This window comes from Panthera leo, chromosome B3 (assembly GCF_018350215.1).
Source record: "Panthera leo isolate Ple1 chromosome B3, P.leo_Ple1_pat1.1, whole genome shotgun sequence".
NCBI classification, from domain to species: Eukaryota; Metazoa; Chordata; class Mammalia; order Carnivora; family Felidae; genus Panthera; species Panthera leo.
Genome location: NC_056684.1, coordinates 5,131,975 through 5,147,528, shown reverse-complemented (window position 1 = coordinate 5,147,528; position 15,554 = coordinate 5,131,975). Strand labels below are relative to the sequence as shown.

Here is a 15,554-nt window from a genome sequence, read left to right as displayed (position 1 = left end):
CATCTGAAAGGATGGACAGGGGACGTACACATGAATGTTGTGGCTATAACGTGGCCACAGCAGCAGCGGGGAAGGAAGGAGAGCAGATGGGGGGGGGGCGGGGGTGAGGCGAGGACCTGGGCTTCAGGGATTGCTTTCCATTCCCTTTCCTGCCGCGTGGCTGGTGATGTCGCCCCCTGGACAGGGTTGGGGGGTGCCCTGGCCCTGGCACGCTGGGGCTCAGGGGGAAAGGGGAGAGAGCAAGCTACTGCTCGCCTCTGGTCTGGCTTCCCTGGAAGGACAAAAGGCAGCTCCAGGCTCCTAAGGGCCGAGCCCTGGAGGCTGGGGATCTAGGAGAAGGACCCGGCTGCCCGTCCCACAGCCCAGTGAACACAAACACCCTGGCTGGGCTCTGTTGATGTCATCGCCGTCAAGCCCTCCGCCGCTTAGTGTCCCCGCCTCAACTCTGCCAGGGTTAAGGGGTGCCTGACCTGAGCCCGCCCCGGGGGGGCGGGGCACAGAGTGATCACAGGTTCTTGGAAGACTGTCTTGTGGGTCACCACCCGGGGCCAAGGGACCTTCAATGTCACAGCGGTGCAGCTGCCCATGGTGGGTGGGGCTACCCTGCCAGCCCCACCGACATCACGGCAGCAAGGCCGTGTTCCTGCACTTGTCACTGACCCGCCGCCTCCTCTCCCTGCAACTCCAGGCCTGGGAGAACAGGGCAGGCAGGTGCACGGAAGCTCTCCATAAACATCGCTGGAGTGAGGGAGAGCCGTCCCTTCACAGTTCATGGGTTCCCCCAAGGCCCCTGGAGGCCAACTTTCCTGCGTTCCCATCGGGAGACTTCCTTCCATTGTCTTCCTGGCTTCAGGAGTCCTGAGAGCCACTCACCCCCTCAAGGACTCTGTGGGTTTTCCTCCATCGTCTCAGGCGGTGACTGGTGCTCTGTGAAGTTCAAAGCTCGTCTTGGTTTTCAAGAGTTTTGAAAACGATTTAGCCTTTTTTTTTTTTTTTTCTGTTTGAAATTTGGGAGAGTCTTTGTTGTTTTCCATCAAGTTTAGGGATTTCACCAAGAGGAATAGGTGGGCTTTTTGTTACTGTGAGATGACCCATCTCAGTTCATTATAAAGTCTTCCGTTCATTTATATAATAAATATTAAAGGCTTACTATGAGCTAGGCACTGGTTTTTTGTCTTGTTCTCTTTTGTTTTTTAACATTTATTTACTCTTGAGAGAGAAAGAGGCAGAGTGTGAATAGGGGAGGGGCAGAGAGAGAGGGAGACACAGAATCGGAAGCAGGCTCCAGGCTCTGAGCTGTCAGCACAGAGCTTGACACGGAGCTCGAACCCACAAACTGTGAGATCATGACCTGAGCTAAATCGGATACTTAACTGACTGAGCCACCCAGGCGCCCCTGTCTTTGTTGTTTTAAAGTAAGCTCTAGGCCCAACATGGGGCTTGAACTCACGACCCTGAGATAAAGGGTGAGATGTTCCACACTCTGAGCCAGCCAGGTGCCCCTGGGCACTGTTTTCAGTTCTGGGAAGACAGCAGTGAAGAAAACAGACAAAACTCTGCCCGTGTGTGTGTGTGTGTGTGTGTGTGTGTGTGTGTAAGAGAGAGACAGACAGACAAAGGGAAAGAGAGAGGAGTGAAGGGAGGAAGGGAGAAAGAGGAAGAGAAAGAAAGAGGAAAAGGAACAGAAAATATAAAACAAGTTTTGATCACTGATTCTGTTCCACTTGATTTATTCAGAAATTTCAGGGATTTTCTGGTCCCCCTGTATGTTCACACTTCCTCCTAGAAGTCTGGCACTTTCCTTAGCTTCCTTCCTTCTCTCCATTAGTTTCCCCCACACATCACAGAGGTTTCTCTGTCTCTCTTCTGTGTAATAATCCAGCCTCCTGTAACCCTATTAACTGCACCTTCCAGGGACAAGGCTGAGGCACCAGAGCCCCCAGGCCCCCAGCGCTGTCTTTGTCCCCCTGACGGTAGGTAATTGCTGTTTTCTAAAATCTTCTTCCATTTCATGTGAGAGATCTATTTCAGAGAATAGGATTATCAACAAGATTTCGCTGCTTCCTCCTTTCACTTCTTCACTCGGGGCTTTCTCACCAGGACCAGATTAATTTTCTTCCTCTTATATTCATGTGTCAATCCAATAGGAGCAAATGGATGTTATTTTTTAAACCACAAACCTCGTCGTATATGTGTGTTCAGAAGGGAAGAGGAAGGAGAAAACAGAAAGAGGGGAGGAGGGGGGAGGGGAGGGGAGGGGAGGGGAGGACAGTGTAGCACCGAGATCCCGCCTCCTGTGACCCACAGTGCACATGGCCCACAAGACGGTGTGATGGCAACCCGTGGTTTTCTCAGTGGGTCGGGGCCCCTGTGTCTCTCACACTGTGAGCACCTCACATGTGCTTTTCACATCACACGACCCATAAGGCAATCCAATGTCTTCGTCTGGTGCTCACCCAGAGAAACAGCCATCGGTCCCCACTTCGAAGCGTAACCCGCTGAGGTGCATGTTTGGTAGGTGACGCGGTGCAGGAGGGAGGTTTGCGGTAACAGAAGGGACGTTCATGTGTGACTCTGACTACATGGGATAAAGTCTTACACGGAGAGTTTGGAATCCAATCCTCCGGCATGACGTGACCCCGTTGTACAAGACACGGTGTCACATCGCACACATTTGGGATCTCGCAGCTGTGAGACTCCCCTCCCTGGAGGCAGGGGGTGGTAGGCAGACACCCCTCCCCGAAGCCTCCAGTTGATAGAGGCTTGGCACAATCTACGGCTTGGCACAAGCCGGACAATCTACGGCTTGGCACAAGTAGACAAGATGACCGATCGGATTTCTCCTCCCTGGAAGCTGAAGTTGAGAACAGCCAGAGAACAGGGCGGTTGGCCACGGGAGCCGAGGCTTGAAAGTGACACCCTGCCATTTCTGCCTTATTCAGCGTGGGAGGGGACTTCACGCATACAGTTCATGAACTTGACATCTACGGGCGCCATGATGTGCCAGGCACCGTTCTAGGTCCCGAGGATACAGAGGCAAGAAACAAGGGCCCTGCTCTCACGGCACTTACCCGGAGGGGGGCTCCCGGCAGGCAATAAATAAACACATGAACGAGATGGTCAGAGGCTGGCAGCAAGCCCTAAAGTTCTGGAGCAGAGCCATGCAGTTTTTGCACAAGTAACTATTTTCTTTTTGAGAAGCGGCTCTCAGCCTGCCGTTGGGTTGTGTTGTCGTTTGTGAAGTCTGAGGATGAGAGAGGGGTTGGTGATGAGAAGTAGCCGAAAGAGTAGACGGGACACGATATATGTCATCAATGCACTGGCATCCCCGAACCGCGGCACACTCTTCCTCGGTTTGAGGCTTCCCCGCCTTATGAACTGACATCTCCCTCTGTGGAAGCCACGTAGGTTCCCAGCGTCGCTTGCAGATGGAGCAGAGAAGGTGACACAAGACGCCAGCCATCAGATGCGCCCGCATCCACGTGATACTGAGAGGCAGGTGCCGAGGAACGTTCTCTGGAGAGAGTACAGCAGATCCATCCGGATCCCAGAGTCGGCAGCTGCAGGCATCCCCGTGGTGGTCTCCACCTTCAAGTGCCCCCCCGGGCAACAGTGGGGTGTGTGTGTGTGTGTGTGTGTGTGTGTGTGTGTGTGCGCGCGCGCGCACGCGCGCAGTGGGGCTCATACAAGGACTGATCCACACAGATGACCTCCAAGCCTAGCTCTCTGCTCTCCTGGCGACTTCTGAGGTGCTTCCCTCTCTGCTAATAAATTCCTCTTCAGCTTCAACTAGCTAGGAAAGAGTCTGTTGCTTAAAAGCAAGGGCTCTCACTGGCACGTGAAGGGAGAAGGGCAATAATCCGACGCACAGGATCATTTCAGAGAGGGGTCAGCGCTGTGCCGGGAAGAAGCCAACACGGGGTGATGTGAAGGGGCGTCTCGGAAGGAAATGAAGGAAACGTAGCAAGACATCGGAACCGACTGCACGTGGAAATACATCGAATCGGTGTCACAAAATGTAAATTATGGGTCATCGCTCATGTCGTAGCTACGCATTTGCTACCGTGGAGGGCGACACCACTCGAGGTGATGTGAGAGAGAGGCAGGCAGGGGTGGGGGCTATCTTTGGTAAGGTGGTCAGGGGAACCTGTCTGAGGAGGTGGCATTGGAGCCGAGACCTAAAAGGTGAGGAGGAACCATGCAAAGTCTGGTAGGGAGGCTTCCAGGCGGATGTAGTGGAGACCGTGGAGGATGAGCGTGGGACCTTGAGGGACAGGTTGGTGCATCTGGCAGTTAGCGCAAGTGGCCAAGGGCGTGATGAGCCTGGAAAGCAGGCAGGGCCCCAGTCCCGCCAGCCCTTGCAGGCCACGGGCAGGCATTTGTGTTTTGTTCTAAGGGGTGGCAATCCGTTAGAGGATTTCGAAGAGGGAGCAGCCTCCAGAATGTCACTCACCGATCCTCACCTCCTGGTATTTATGCCTTGTGCCCGTCCCTTTCCACACAGAGTATGGCTGACCTGTGCGACTGCTAGGGTATTGCAGAAATGGCAGTGTGTGACTTTGGAGGCTAGGTCATAAAAGACACTGTGACTCAGCCTTGCTCTCTTGGGTCAGTCCCTCTGCGGAAGCCAGCCGCCATGTTGTGAGGATGCCCAAGCGGCCCTCTGGAGAGGTCCGCTGGGGGCGGGGGGCGGGGCACAGAGGCCTCCTGCCCACAGCCTTGGACGCAGATGCCCCAGCCCAGGCCAAGCCTTCGAATGACTGTAACTCCACCTGAACCTCTTGACTACAGCTTCCTGAGAGATCCTGAGCCGGAACCATCCAGCTAAGCGGCTTCAAATTCCTGACCCATAAGTGGGTGAGACCATAAATGTTTGTTGTTCTAAGCCAGCGAGTTTAGCGGGTAATTTGCTATCTCTTTCCGTTGTTCACAGCTGGTGTCTGTTTTGCCTGGCGGGGGCCCATGCTCTGGTAGCTGTTAGGTATTTGGATCATCAGCCCTGAGTAGGACTCACATGGAGGGGGTGTCACGAGAGAGATGAGACCAAATGGCGGAAGCAGAGAGAACGTGGCACCCTCGGGAGGGCTGAGTCACTCATGCTGTTTGGAGGAGGACGGCACAAAGACCCACCACCCTGCTTTACCGTCGTCTTGGCTCTTCCTGTACCCGGGTTGTTCTCCTGGGCTCCCGAGTCTACGTGACCTCACTGTGAATGTCCCCGGGCTTGGGGTGATATGGGTGAGTTCTCTTCCTTGCTCTCCTCGAAGCTATTCTGAACCTGATGCCGGAGGATTAGGCTGTTGTCCTGGGTCCCTCTCCCGGGCTGGGCAGAGTGCTAAGCCCAGTTATCTCCTGCCTCCTCCATGCAGATGTGGCCACACCCTCACCTGACATCAGCCTCCCCAGCCAGGTGGGGTAAGGGGTGGTGCAAAGGGAATCTACCTCTGCCTCTCTTCCCATTAGGAGGTGCTGGGTTACCAGGATCCCGGAGTCTAAGCTATGCTCCTCCTCTTTTGTTCTGGGCTGTGCCTGAGACCTTGTTTGGATTGATTTCGGGGACATGTGAATGGGGTTTGGGGAAAGCAGGTGCCGGAATTTCACTGTAATAATTTCCAGAAAATCAGACACAGAGCATTTCCCCCCTCTGGGGCATTAACTTGAAACAATATTAAATAGAAAAAGCTCACACACAAACATACAAAAAGTGAAGTCGCCTTTCTCTTCTCGCTCTCTGATTCTTTAGATCCTCTCCGTTGCTTCTCTAATACGAACAGTTCTGGGATGAGCATACAGTGAAACCTTGGATTGCAAGTAACTTGTTCTGCGGGTGTTCCGCAAGACGAGCAAACATTTCTAATAAATTTTAATTTGATAAACGAGCGGTGTCTTGCAATACGAGTAGGACGTGACGCAGGATATCACATGATCACAACTGAGCCCAATGGTTTTCTCTCTCTCTCTCTCTCTTTCTCTCTCTCTGCAGGATTGTGGGTGATCGTCTCCCATGCTCGGATGCTCGGTCTCAGGTTGTGGTGTTTGGCAGAGATCAGTGATTTTTCAGAACATTGGAAGGTGCCCACAACTGGCATTAGTGTATTTTTTGTCACTTCAAAGCACCTCGGGACAGTCCTTTGCTTTTTCAGACAAGAGCGAGCTTAAGAATGCTTTGCTAGGGGGCGCCTGGGTGGCTCAGTCGGTTAAGAATGCTTTGCTCATTCTAGGTCATTGGATAGGCTCCTTGTTAAAGTTGCACAAAAAGAAAAAGATTCCATTGGCCAATAGCAGTGATTCCGTCAGTGATCGTGAAAGTCGTCCTACACGATCACCCTCCTCTCGCTTGTCTCTCTCACACCAGCCACGAAGGTTTTCAAAGGTAAGTGCAGGTTAATTTGTTTATTTTTCTTTATATTTTGTATTTTCTTATTATTTTGTATTATATTACGGTACCGTAATCATTTTTATAGGAATATTTTTGGGCTGTGGGACGAATCATCTGAGTTTCCATTATTTCTTATGCAGAAATTCGCTTTGATATACAAGGGCTTTGGATGACCAGCATGTTTCTGGAACGAATGATACTCGCAGACCAAGGGTTTACTGTACTTTCTGACACATCCACGTACAGTTGAGCGGGTATTTCCACAGAAGCGGGTATTCCCAAAGAAAAGATTCCTGGAAGCTTATCTGCACATTTTACATGTTGACAGGTTCCCCCGATGGCCCGTCTAAAGACTCTACCGGCACATAATGACCACAGCATACAAAACCACTCTTTTCCTTTTGCCAGCACTAAATATTTTCAATTTTTAAATTTGCATTTCTCTGACCCCTAGCGAGCACAAGTGTCCTTTCTCAACTAGAAGCCACTTGAATTCTCCTGTGACTTGCCTGTTCGTGTCCTTTGACCATTTATATTTTGGAATATAAAGCTTTAGATTCTCTACGGAGGGACTCTGTGTATTTTAAGTTGTTATGCATGTTGCTATTTTAGGTTATGTGTGTCGCACCTGTTCTCTATACTTGCTCTTTTTTTTTTTTTTTTTTATGTTTATTTCCTGAGAGAGAGAGTGAGCAGCGAAGGGGCAGAGAGAAAGGGAGACACAGAATCCGAAGCAGGCTCCAGGCTCTGAGCTGTCGGCACAGAGCCTGGGGCAGGGCTCAAACTTACGAACGGCGAGATCATGACCTGAGCCGAAGTCGGACGCTTAGCCGACTGAGCCACCCAGGCGCCCCTATACTTGATCTTTTATCTCTGATATGGTCTCTAGTGCTACAGAAGTTAAAAATTTTTGAGGCCAAGTCTGTTCATTTTTTTCCTTTAAGGTTTCTAGATTTTGTGTCTTCCTTAGGAAGGTTTTCCCCACTCCAAGAATATAAAAAATATATTTTATCCTATTGTCTTCCAGTACATTAAATTCCGTTCAATAGCTGATGTCAAATTGGCCTCCAGAAAGGGTGCACCAATTTACGTCCCATCAGCCTGTTCCCCACACCCTCACTAGCCCCGAGCACTCTTTTGAAATCTTTGCTAATGGTGAGCCCCACATCAGGCTCTGTGCTGACAGCTTGGAGCCTGGAGCCTGGAGCCTGGAGCCTGCTTCGGATTCTGTGTCTCCCTCTCTCTCTGCCCCTACCCTGCTCACAGTCTGTCTTTCTCTCTCAATCTCTCTCAAAAATAAAGATTAAAATTTTTTAAAAAAAAAATAATGAGCCACATGTATCTCCTTGTCTTAATTAGCATTTCTTTAATGACGAGTGAGGTCCAGAATCTTTTCATATGGATATTTGTTATTTGTATGTTTCATTTTCCACGAACTGCCTGATTCTATCTTGATCCCAGTTTTTCAGTTGGGTGTTGGCCTTTATCTTATTGATAGAGGGCTCATTGTTTACAAAGGAAATGAGCCCTGTGTCCCCTCCTGGTCCCCCAGTTTGTCCTTATCTCTCTGCTGTCTGCCAGAGGCATGGGTCGCCAGCTGCTGGTCGCCAGCTCTCCCAGTGGATGGGGGAGGAGCAAGCCCTCAACCGCACCCGCCTGTCACCTTGTCAGCTCCCTGGACCCCACTCCCCGCACCTGGCACACCCTTGCAGCCAGCCTCTCTCTTACAGGCATCTTTACCTAAACATTGGAGGTTAGATTTTGTTCCTTCAACTCGGTCTCATCTATTTGCCTTTCACTTTCCAGCATCCTTTATTCCTCATAATTTCTGATACTAAGGATAGCATTCTGCAGGTTCTAGCCCCACGACAGGGACTTTAAATACGTATCTCTGGTCGCGTTTAGAGGGTCGGGTTGGAATTGGGCAGCTTTGCAAAACTGCCATCTTGATTCAATCTCTCGGTCGTTAATCCTTACGTAATTATACAACTTATTTCTCTTGCGGTTTCTTGTGGTGTTAAATTTGATTTTCTCTTGTGAGTCAACTATACTAAAAAACAAAACAAAACAATATTTTTCAAATTTTCTCCCAAGTTTTCAGGTCTAGAATCATGTCACCTGGAAGTGATAATGATCATTTTACCAAAAAAAGAAAAAAATCTACTGAGTCACACTCACATTCACACAAACGAGATGACCGGGCAGACTATTTTGAATTGGAGAAAGAAAAAAAAAAAAAAAAAAAAATCAGCTGTGGACCAGAGGCTGCCGGCCAGCAAGTCCCACGACAGGTGCCCGTAAAGGTTTGTAGAGGCAGCGAGAGAACACCAGGGGGCGCTCTTCACAGGCAGCAGCCCATCTCCATTTCCTATTCAAGTTTCAGGTGCGGCTTCTGGGGTGGTCGCTTGTTTTTATTAACGTTGGTAACCAGTAGATGTAATAATAATATTCACGGACTGGTCAGAGGCCTCTCTCAGGCTTCTTGGAGCCTGGGCCCACGGGCATGTCGGAAATGCTGGGTGCCTTCTCCTCCTCTTGAGCTCTTTCTCCCTGTTGGATGCATCCTTTCCCCTCTCTTCGTCTGGTCCTTTCAAAGTCTCTAATTCCCCCCTGCATCCTGCCCTCACCCATCCCTACCTGTTTCCACGCCTTTCCCAGCAGGTTCCATAGAACTTCCGGCTCACAAGGTGGGCCCAGAACACAGGATTCAGGGTTAAATAAGCTTGAGAAATGCTGCCCTACCACATCAACCTCCTGGAGGTGGGTTGGCACATTAAAGCTTCTGGAAAGTCCTTCGGTAAGACATCTGATCGCTGCCGCTGCACCCAAGTAGCCAGCCCACCCCAGGCCTGTGGGATGCTCATCTGTGCACCCGTCATTAGCATCCTGTGAGCCCGAGATTGCCAGGCCTTGGCAGGGAGGTGGGGCACTGGACAGCACTGTTTGCGATGGCTAGAGGTGTGTGACAATGTGACACTGGGAATTCCCCGGAGTGAGGCCAGGGACAGCTACCTGCAGCAGGAAGTGAAACGTCTCGCCAGTTCCCACCACCACCACCTGATCCAGAAGGCAGGGCCAGCAACACGAGCCCGGGGCGGGGCGGGGGTGGGGCGGGCAGGATGGTCACCCCAGCTGGGGGGACCAGAGCTGCAGTGATTCCTATGCTACGCCTCGAGAGTTCGGTCTTTGCGAGCTGGCCGCTGAAGTCCTCACTCCCGGGGACTCCCGGGGACTTTTGAGGTTAGCGGGGCTGCACAGGCTCGGAGGAACAGGCGAACAAGCAGGCACAATGCTAGCTGCTCGGGGGCCTCGGTGGAAGCCTCCCCTCTGGGGCACTGCTGTGAATGTGGCTCAATTTCAATGACACCCGGACTCTGTGTCTCTCCCACTCAAGCTTCGGGTTCCCGGGAGAGAACGTCTGATAGGCCAGATGGATCGAGCAAGAGCGGCCAGGGGACTGGGGCTGGGCTGGGCTGGCCTGGCTTCGGGGAAGGGAGGTCCCGGCTTGCGAGGCTCCCCCATCAGTAACCCCGGCCCTGGCAAGGTGCAGGGTTTGCTGAGGGGAAACGCAGCCCCTGTGGAAACTGGTTAAGGAAGAGTCGGTACTCACGAGGCCCGGCTTTGAGCAGGTGGAGACTTAGCATCCTCTGAGGTGAGTCCTGAGGCTCCGGAACCGGGAAAGAGCTGAGGATGACCCCTGCACCCTGGCCAGACTGGCCGGTCCCCCCGGTTCCTTAGGGAGAGAGGATGGGGGCTCAGACAGGACCCCTCTGAGTGCCGAGAAAATTCTGTTCAGTGCTCCTTTCAGAGCGTGAGCTTGGTGGTCTCAACAAATCCTTTTACTGTGTTTCTGAAGTCCGGTAATAAAGGGCCGACTTATTAAAAAGAATTATGGCAAACATGACAAGCTAACATTTAGGGAGCACTTCCTAGGGGCAGGCGCAAGCCCACGAGGTGGGCATCGTCGTCCCCATTTTATAGATGAGGAGACTGAAGCACACAGAGGCCACTGACTTGCCCTGGCTTCACGGCCAGGACGGGCAGAGACACGTTTGAACCCAGGTCTCTAATTCCAGAGCCCATGCGCTCAGCCCGTAAGCAATATTGCCTCTAGGTCTGGTTCCTTGCAACGCAGGCTGACCGCACGTCTCTCTTTGGTTGGCCGTCCCTGATTATGTCCGTTGTCCTGGCACGATTATTGTTTTTATTAAAAAAAATTGTTTAATGTTTCTTTGTTTTTGAGAGAGAGAGACAGACAGACAGAGAGGAAGAGGAGGAGGGGCAGAGAGAGGGAGACGCACTGTCTGAAGCAGGCTCCAGGCTCTGAGCTGTCAGCACAGACCCCGACGCGGGGCTCGAACTCATGAACTGTAAGATCATGACCTGAGCCGAAGTCGGACACTTAACCGACTGAGCCACCCAGGCACCCCCGTCCTGGCATAATTATGAACAGTGTCTGCTTTGCCTCTCAGAAAGTGTCCTGGTCTGGATGATGAATTTTAAGGAAACTAGGCTAGCTGGAACCTAGGTTGTCATGGCAAGATGCTGGTGGGCAGAGTTTGGCAACCCCAGTTTGCAGCTACCCCTCCCAACCCCAGAACCCTGGCTCTGGTGTTCATCCCCCTGGGACAGACCTCCATTGTGCCATCACTGCCTCCCGGTTACTTGGACACCTTGCAAACTGACCTTCCAAGGTTTCTGTGGCTCCAGGGTTCTTTGTTTATATTCTCCCCGTCCCCACCCCTCTCATATGAACTTACCAGGTCGTCTCCCTGTTTCCATTCCTTAGCCTATAAAAGAGGCCGTTGTCCCAATGTTCCCAGGTGAGGGCAGCTGTGCTCTGAGTGTTTTCCCTGGCAGTGGATACCGAAGTGTGGGGCTTTTGAACCTTCTTGTCCAAATTTGCAGATGTGTCCTGGAAGCAGAGGCCTTGGGCTCTCCACTGAGACCGGCTGTCCTGGAGAGGTTGCAGATGGAAAGGATGACTTTGGGTGCCATTCAACTGGGCACTGGGTTGTCAGAATTGAGTCAGACACCGTCCTCGCCTCAAGCTGCTCATAGACCAGAGGGAAGCCAGACTCTACAACAAAATCAGTTCTAGGGTTAATAAAGTAAAGCTGTGGGACAAAGTACAGCTCAAGCACAAAAGAGAAAACGGACAGAGAAAGTGCATTGGTCAACCATCACCGCAGCAATGCTGCGTAACAAATGGCCCCTTCATTCAATGGCTTACGTTATAAGCATGTACTTCTGACTCCACTGCCAGTTTTGCTGGGCCTAGCTAGATTGGCTCCTGGCAGGGGTTTGGTTGAGGTCTGTTTTGGAACGAGTGGGGTATGCAGGGGGGAACTGTGCTCCTGGCAATGACGGAAGCCCAAGCAGGCATGCTCTGCCACCAAGCCCATGTCGTGGTTGGCTCCACGTCTGGTCTCTAAACATCTCATCAGCCATCTCATCACTCTTCCCGCAGTGGGAGAGGAGGGAAGTAAATATTTGCCAAATAATGATCCAAACGTCACAGAAGGGCTTCACAGGGAGGTGGCATTTGACCTAGGCACTGAAGAAGTTGGATTTCTCCAAATGCAGACAGGAGAGGGCACTGCTGTTAACGGGATGAAATGTACGGGGGTGAGGGTAGCGATGGGAAACATGGTCACGGAGGTTCCCTGGGCCAGAAGCCTGGCCTGTCCTTTCTTTCAACACAATATTCCATACCCCTCTCTGCACCCCCACCCCCTAGTCGTTTCCCTTCTTTCCAAAATCTAAAACCTCAACTGTGTATCACCACACACAAGTTCAAGACTCGGTTTTCAGCAAGGAATCATCTTGGAGAGTGCAGTGCTCGACCCAACACTGGGGATTTGTGCCGGTTTCAACGGGCATCCGTCAGCCCGTTTGACCATCCACCTACCCCCGGGCCGCGCTTCAGGTCTCCAGACCTGCAGCCTGGCAGCCGCAACCCAGAGGCTGGGACCGACAGGACCCTCTCGGGGAACAGAGTCCTTGAAGGCCAAGTCAAGGGGTCAGGGGGAGCTCCCAGCTGAAGGACTCGGGAACAGAGGACCAGGAAGCTCATTTAGAAAGGACTGGCCGTGAGCAGAAAACCCATATGCTTGCACGGAACTGAGCCAAACAATGGTGGGAAGGATGGTTACAGGACAGGATGCAAGGAGCACAGAACTCGACAATGTAAAAATAAGAACTCACAGCTTCTGGGAGGGGAAGGGGATAGGAAGCGGGTGAGCTCATTTCCTCGTCCCAAATCACCGGCTGTCAAGAGATGCCATCTACAGTGGAAACATGTTTAAAGAATGAATCCAGCCTCTTGGTATTTTTCTTTCCTTTTAGGGAAATAATTGAGAAACATAAGAAGCACAATCATTTGCAGTTGGGCAATGTCTTCACTTACATCCAGGCTTCCTTTTGTTCTGTTGAATTTAAGTACTTCCCCCCCCCCCCCCCCCCCCAAGAGCGTGTATCATTGCAGGAGCCCTTTTCTGGGAAAGATTTCCATCCGTCCATCTGTCCTTCTCTCTGAAGATGGACGGAGAAAGAGGTCGCCGCCGAGGATTCTGGGGGCGCCGGTGTCCACTGGAGCATTTTCTGTTTGTACTCTTGAGTGTGACACGAGTGTCTCATAACGAGCGGGGCGCTATTCTAAAAACAAAACCTTAAAAAAAAAAATACATTTCTGGAAAAGAGAAATGGGGCGGGGGTGGCTCCGGAGCTCCCGCCCAGCCTCCCCCCTCCCCCTCCCCCCTCCCCCCTCTCCCCTCGCCCCCCCTCCGCGGTGAGGACGCGCGTCGTCCCGTTGGTGGCCGGGCGGGGCGGGGCCGGGCCCCCAGCTGCGAGGTCACGGCGGGAGGGCGAGGCCACGCGGTTTCCGGAGCTCCGCTTGCACAACTGAGCCTCGGGAGCCGGTGCTGCGGCCGGTGGGAGGCGCCCGGCCTGGGGCGCAGAGCGTGTGCCCCGCCTTGAGCCGGGTGACTGCGCCTCTTGTAAACCCAGGAAGTCACCCTGCCCTGCCTTACGTTCAGGTGGCCGTGAGGGACGTGTGGTGGGCAGTGTCTGGCGTCCGCGGCTGAGTGGTCACTGGACAGACCTCTTGGTGCACTCGGCCGTCAGAGGATCCAGTTGGAACCAGCACGGCCTCCACCCCGGTCCAGAGGCTAAATTTAAGAGGGTCAGGTGGCTCAATCCAGCTGTTTCTGGGTCGGAACAGCCACTCTTATGGTCTCAGCTCCATCTAGTGTCCACACTGGGACATAGTCGCATGTAAGGGGCTTCTTGACTTCCATACTTGCCAAGGGTACAGCATTCATTAGGCCAATAGGACGAAAATAAGGTCAAGTTAAAACATTCCTCTCTGTACTAGGATTTCATATTTGAAAGCGAGCACTGTACAAGTTAGTGCTACTAAAGGTTTGTGCCTCCTGCCTTTGAGAGGGCAGCATATTCACACAACATAATACCTGTAACGATTGACATTTATTGAATGTTTGTCAGGTGCTGGGCACAATTGTAGGTCCTTTGTGTGAGTTCATTTTACCCCCTACGGCGCTATTAAATGGGGGGACGGCGCTTATTGTCCCATTTTATAGATAGGGACCCTGAGGCACACAGTGAAATTCGTTACTCTGTTGATTTCTGAAGGCACGTTGAGGCTGTCTTACGGGGCTGGAGATGAGGAGGTAGCCAGGCCATGAGGCTGAGGAGAGAATGGAGGCTGAGATGGCCCTGGGACTCGGGCTGGGTCTGACAAGTGAAGGGGAGGGGTGTGCAGGACGGCTTGCATCCAGCTTTAGTGTCAGGGTGGGGACCGTGGTCTCAGAGGGAGCATACAGGAGTTTGAGAGTATTTCCTGAGCACCTGCTACATGCCAGGCCCGGAGAAGGGGACTTTAGTGCACAAGTGTGGCCCCTGTCCTGGCAGTCTAGACTCCCGCGGAGAAGGTGGATGTCCAAGGGTGATTATGGGTGCTCGCTGGTGCACACAGACCCACGAAGGACGAAGGCAGCTGGCGGCATGGGGTGGGGTGCAGGTGAACCTGAGCGAACAGGTGGGTGGGGTAGGGGGCTGCGTGTGGGGGTCTACTTGGAGCACTGGACAGGTGGCCTGGGGACCGCTGATCTGAAGCAGAAAAGATGGCCAAGGAGGAGGATACACGGAGGAAATGGACATGTGACCTGAGTGAACAAGAACCAGAGAGAGGGTTTGGGGGGGCAGCGAGTGGCCACAGGGCTTAAAGGTCAGGAGAGGGACTGGACAGGCGAGAGGGGCTGGGACCGGGTGTTGGGCAGAGGGGTTTGCAGCCGGGTCAAGAGAAGGGTACGAGTAGAGATGATCAACTCTTCCAGGAGGGAGAGCAGACAAGGTGATGGTCCAAGGAGAAGCCAGGTTGGGGAAGGGTTGTTTCCTTCTGTTTGTTGTTAGTGAGGAGGAGACAAGGCATATATGTACAGGAAGAAGAGTCTGGAGAGGGATGAGGTCTGGGGCGGCGGGACGTTACCGCAGGAAGAGCAGATCAGCCACCGTGTGGCAAGCGGGAACTAGGTAAGGTGGCGGGGGAAGGTACCGGGGAGGGACAGAGATTTGGGGTAATTTGGGAAAGGCGGAGGGATGGACGGCAGGTGGGGCGCTGAGGGAGCTGCCCCCAGGGGCCTGAATGGGCGTCTGGAGAGGGGAGGTCCGGAACACTCCTGAGAGGCAGGAGAGAATCGGCTTAGGGGACAGAGTGGGGTTGCTGGTTTTCTCTCGTGGGGATCCCAGCAGGGAAAGGCCGAGGATCAGAGCAGGAGGAGGGCTGCGACCCTGTCATGGAGGCCACTGCTCAGGGAAGGGAGGAAAGCCAGGAGAGGCCCGAGAGGTTGAAAGAAGGGTCAAGGGAGAGAATTCTCAGTGGGGTCAAAGGACATGGGGTGTGTGGACCAGAGCAGACATGGTGGCCCAGGAAGTTGGGCCATAGACGGGATTTCTGAGTAAGCCTTCGGCTGAGTCACCTTTGTGACCAGCCCTGGACGTGGCTGAGGAGATGGGTCTGAAGGAGGCATGGCTGGGGTAGGGGGCATGGGGGTAAATTGGCCTGGAAACCTGCTGGAAAGTGGAGGGAACAGGGCTGGGCAGAAAACAGAGCCCAAGCTCTTGGCGAGGAGGGGAGTGCTGGGGGTGGGGGCAG

General features: G+C 52.9%; 1 protein-coding gene and 1 long non-coding RNA gene across 2 annotated transcripts in view; both read right to left on the bottom strand.

Moving 5' to 3' along the window:
* Positions 1 to 9,861: 9,861 nt before the first annotated feature.
* LOC122221585 lies at positions 9,862 to 12,825 on the bottom strand. The gene is made up of 3 exons (XR_006203315.1): positions 12,587 to 12,825; positions 11,140 to 11,459; positions 9,862 to 10,112 (listed from the first exon to the last, which is right to left on the bottom strand). It is a non-coding gene; the product is annotated as an uncharacterized LOC122221585 (long non-coding RNA).
* A 481-nt stretch (positions 12,826 to 13,306) lies between these two features.
* The window catches only part of CRTC3 (CREB regulated transcription coactivator 3), a 106,124-nt gene continuing 103,876 nt past the window's right edge, over positions 13,307 to 15,554 (bottom strand). Inside the window, exon 16 of the transcript XR_006203313.1 lies at positions 13,307 to 13,548. The gene's annotated coding sequence lies outside the window, so the exon portion shown is untranslated. The remainder of the gene's footprint in view (positions 13,549 to 15,554) is intronic.